Source organism: Bidens hawaiensis, unplaced genomic scaffold (genome assembly GCF_021521415.1).
Source record: "Bidens hawaiensis isolate Kalapana, Puna unplaced genomic scaffold, B.hawaiensis_p1.1 tig00012650_1, whole genome shotgun sequence".
NCBI lineage: Eukaryota > Viridiplantae > Streptophyta > Magnoliopsida > Asterales > Asteraceae > Bidens > Bidens hawaiensis.
The window spans coordinates 124,331-129,383 of NW_027492047.1; the positions used below are offsets into that span (position 1 = coordinate 124,331).

The following is a 5,053-nucleotide window of genomic DNA, read 5'->3' on the forward strand; positions in this document are numbered from 1 at the left end:
GATACCGTTCCAAGGTGTTGGAGTATTTATAGCCGAAGGTAGGTTTCCAAGCAGGTACAGCCAGCTGTATAATATTCCTTTTCTACCAACTGTGGGCTACGCACGTGCCATGCTGGTGGTTGGTGGGTAGGCAGCGGCTGATAGTGACATGGCCGGCTGTGTACTATTCCTTTTCCACCAACTGCAGGCTATGTACGTGCCACGATGAGGGTTGGTGAGTAGGCAGCGGCTGATAGTGACATTAAGTACTAGAGCGTGCTGCTCGTCGTACTGTTGTCAGTGAGCTGTCACCCTGTGATTGGTTCATGGGCTGCTTTGGTCAGATCTTGTCTATTTTGTCCATACCTTGGCAGGTATAGTACAAAAGATCCTCCAGAAGCGTACGGACTGGCTCATTTGGGCGGGAGTATTCCCGCCTTGCTCATTCCTTCTTCAGGTGACATTACTGAATTATTGAGAGTTAGTGTCTTGTGCGTGTAGCCTTGCTATTAGTGCGGGTAGCCTTCCCTGATGGCTTGTATCCGCAGCTGCGGGAACAGGCGGGGTACTTCACCATTGGGAGGCTTTTCCTGCGGGAACAGCTTGCGTACTGCGCGTAAGGTCTTCATCTCTCTGAGCATGGTGGGTCCTGCGGAACCAGTTGATCTTTGCGCAGACGTCCCTCTTCAAGGTGAGTCTTGCGGGTCCAACTGGGCTCTGCTGGGACCTACCTCTTCAGATTGAGACAATGTTCATCGACGTCGGTGCCACTTAATGTGAGGAAAAAGATATTACCATGTTTTTTTAGAGTGCACATATCGCCGGTAAATTTGGACTGGGTTTACATTATTAAAAAATAACAAGAAAAAAGTTACAACACACAATTCTACACCAACAAAACTAACCTTACATATATAAAAACAACAATTTCACCCCTTAATCACTAGAATCTTCATAAACCATATCGATCTTCACACGTCACTTTTCACTTTACGAGCCTTATATGACCTGAGTTATTAAAGACCAATACAACTCATATAAGGTTATACAGACCGCATAGATTGAAAATATTTGTTTTTATATTCCTCATACACTTGTCAGTTATACACAGGTGATGTATGAATATCAGATCCCATCATTTAAAGCAGACCTTTATTAACCGACCTCATAGTTAACCCCAACACACCACGCAACTCCGGATACAAGGACTTCCGTATCTCACCATACACCTCCCCATCCCAATTCCGCTTACTCAACTCCTCCCCTAACCGCACCACAGCCTCAACCGTCTTCTCATCATTCTCATGATCAATCAAACCCTTAACCAACGCCTCATCCGCCCTAACCTTCACCCCACGCAACAACACGTCTCTTCTCACCTCCGCCCGCGTCACTTTCGACCTAAACAACACCGCGAAATACTCGGGCACGGTTATCGAAATATCCACCTCACTCATGTACAACACGCCGCGATCACGCCGCATCACGAGGTAATCATGACTCACCGCGAACACAAACCCCGCAGCTGCCGCGTAACCCGTAACCGCAGCGATTGTTGGCATTGGTAGCGAAATTAAATCCGCAATTAAATCTTTTAACAGTGTTACCATTTCACGTAAGTAATTAACCGCTTCGGAACGTGATTTATATACAGATGATTCATTATTATTATCACTTAAGTAATTAATCGCCTCGGAACGAGATTTATTATTATTTTATTTACAGAGCAGTGGCTAATAATAAAAGTGTTCAATTATATCGATACACAGTCCAAAAGGACCAAAACACTATAATCTTTATTATTTAGTGATTTAGGTAATTTTGTTTTTATTTTAATTGAAAATTGGTAGATTTGTTTCTCACAAATCACAACATACAAAATATTTATAAAAGTATATTATATTCAAACACCATCCTCATGGTATATTTACAGTTCTAGCATTGCACGACAAACAAATATACAGAGGAAAAACAGTCTATACATGTTATATAACTTCTATATGTAATATAAAACACGTATACGCTTCCTGTTCCGGCTCGTATAGCTTCTATATGAGTATCATGACATGCATTTTTTTTTTAATTAAAAAATACAAAATATAGAAAAGAACAACAAACATGGTTATAAAATAAAAATACGTTATTTGAAAGTGAATATTTTACTACATTTTAATTAGGCAACCCACAAACAACAGGAGCATTTTGAGGGACACTGACATTTTTGAGAATCATATATTTAAATAAAGTCAAACAGTCATGTTGTTCGTAGGTTGTTTACTTATTATGTAGTAAAATATGTCGTTTTTAAATTAAGTGTTTTTATTTTAGAACCATGTCGACTGTTATTTTCTATATATTTATTTTTTAAGTAATTTTTCTTAAAAGAAAAGTTCTGCCTGTACGAGTTATATAGAGATTATACGAGACATGAAACATAACCTGACACTAGCCGACACAAACTTACATAATTCGGGACATATATGACTTGTATAGACCCTATACGAGTCATATAGGTTCACCTAGTGTTGGAATAACCAATCTAGTGTTGGCATAAGCCCGTAATGCAAGCCTTATAAAAAACTATTGTTTGATTTAACATGATTTGGTCTAATCTAGCTCGATTTGGTTAGACTACCGATTATCTAGAAATTCAACGACCTTGGGGAACCTACCGATTAATACCCTCCTATGCTGAGGAAAACTTATAAAAGAACATGACAACGATAAGAAAGTATATACATCAAATAGACACCGTTTATAAATGATGCGTTAAATACGTATAAATGAATAGTAAAACAACTTGTTAATATATTATGGTCTAAATACTAAGCATGCCTATTTCAATATACCTAACCAACTATGGTACCAAACGAATATACCCAAAACAACGTTCCCTTATTTCAATTGTATTTCCAAATTCCAATTTTCTATACTTTATTATATTACCAAAAACAAACAAATACAATTCCCAAACAACAAAAATAACCTTACAGATATAAAAATAACAATTTCACCCCGTCAACTATAACCGACCTTTCACAACCATTTTCGTCGACAACCCCAACAAAACGACTAACTCCGGATATAAAGATTTCCGTATCTCAGCATACACCTCACCATCCCAATTCCGTTTACTTAACTCTTCCCCTAACCGCACAGCAGCCTCAACCGTCTGTTCTATGTTATCATGCGCCGAATCAATCAAACCCTTGACCACCGCCTCATCCGCCTTAATCTTCATCCCATGCAACAACACATCTCTCCTGACCTCTGGCCTTGCCACTTTTGACCTAATCATAGTGGTGTCGGTATATGAATCACACTCGAAGAACTTAAAATATGATTCAAATAGAAAATTCAAAATTGAATGTTCAAATTCGGTTTTCAAACATTTGAATTCAATTTATGATTTTAAATTCAATTCGATTTGCCAGTTGTCACTCATACATTAAACATTCGAAATAAAGCGTATTGTTTATTTAAAACTAGTGTTGAGGAGGCAAGTCGAAGTGAATTCTGTTGGTTCCGGTTACGTGCGTTATTGTACCAAAACTAAAACCAAAATAAAATTTGAGGTGGACCAATGGTGTGGCGTTAACTAATAAAACTCGGGTGTTGGTAAAACCCGATCATTGTTAATCCCGAGTTTGAGGCGATGAGTCTACGCAATTCTGTTGGTTTATGTCACATCCGTGACGGTACCAGAATTAAAACAAAAAACAAACAAAATCAACATTCTATCGATTTTCGTTACGTTTATTATGGTAGTAGAACTAAAACAAAACGCGTTGAGTCTACTCGAATCGGTCGGTTACCATCATGTTCGTTACGGTATCAATATTAAAATAAAACAAAACAAAATTTACATTTGGTCGGCTTTCGGTATGTTTGTTACAAAACGGACTGTAACTGAAACAAACAAAAAAGGACCAATACGACAATACGGCGCCACAAAATTGCCCGATCGGGACTTTGCGACACCAAAATAATTGTTGTAAAGAATATTATACAACAGTAACAACTGTATATTTATTATTTATTAAATTTATTGAATATTGTATTTCACGAATTACCTTGAAATACACAGACCTCAAACTAATTCGAATATTTAAAAATCTGTTACCTAAACACCGCTGGAAAATACTCCACCTCACTCATGTACAACACGCCATGATCCCGGCGCATCATGCCCAGTAACCACAGCGATCGTAGGCATTGGAAGCTCGAATAAGTCAGCAACTAAATCTTTAAACAATGTTAACATATGACGTAAAAAATTAATCGCTTCGGAACGAGAATTGGACGCTGATTTCACCAACGCGAGATCAAATCCGTTTGAGAAGAACTTGTTACCATCTGCTAGGCGTTGACTGAGATTTGACTTCGGAGAGTAATGAGCGGATGGAGGTAATGAGAGTCGGATTCAGACGGTGTTCATCGGTGTCAGTACGGCCGGTTAATGTTAGGAAGAAGATTTTGCCGTGTTTTTGTAGAGTGCACATATTGTTGGTGTTGATCGGAATTTGGATATGGTGGCTAAAAGATGTTCAGTTATATGAGTATATTGATACACAGTCCAAAACACTAATTATTATTTATTAGTTAGTGATTAGGTAATTTTTGTTTTTATTTTAATTGAAAATTGGTATATTTGTTTTAATCATTATTAAAAGGTTCACCTCTGAATAAACAAAAGTTATGGTGTGTTTGGTTTGGTTAAAATATACATTTTAATAATTCATTGAGTCAGCTTCTTTTTAATATGTAAGTTTTAAAAACATGCTGACTGATTTAGATGCTACTGTCTTTTAGATCGTTCACAACGTGTACCACATAAGGTCCGGAGGACGTGGCGCAGGCGGATAAGGTAGGAGGCGGACTTAAGCATTGTGGGCACCAAGTTCATGGCAGAAAACTGTTGAGCGGATGGTAGAATGGGTCTCCTCTCTCACTCTCTCACATCATGTATATACAAACATATTATATATATATATATAGATAAAGGATCAAATACAATAATCCCTTATCATACAATAGCTACGCGAGTTTCTTCACCATCGATTTTCAAAAAACA

At 37.8% G+C, this 5,053-nt stretch overlaps 2 pseudogenes; both read right to left on the reverse strand.

Annotated features, from left to right (window-relative positions):
* Positions 1-1,074: 1,074 nt before the first annotated feature.
* On the reverse strand, positions 1,075-1,652 carry LOC143541805 (enoyl-CoA delta isomerase 2, peroxisomal pseudogene; annotated as a pseudogene).
* A 1,248-nt stretch (positions 1,653-2,900) lies between these two features.
* LOC143541804 (enoyl-CoA delta isomerase 2, peroxisomal-like) lies at positions 2,901-4,481 on the reverse strand (annotated as a pseudogene).
* Positions 4,482-5,053: the final 572 nt, after the last annotated feature.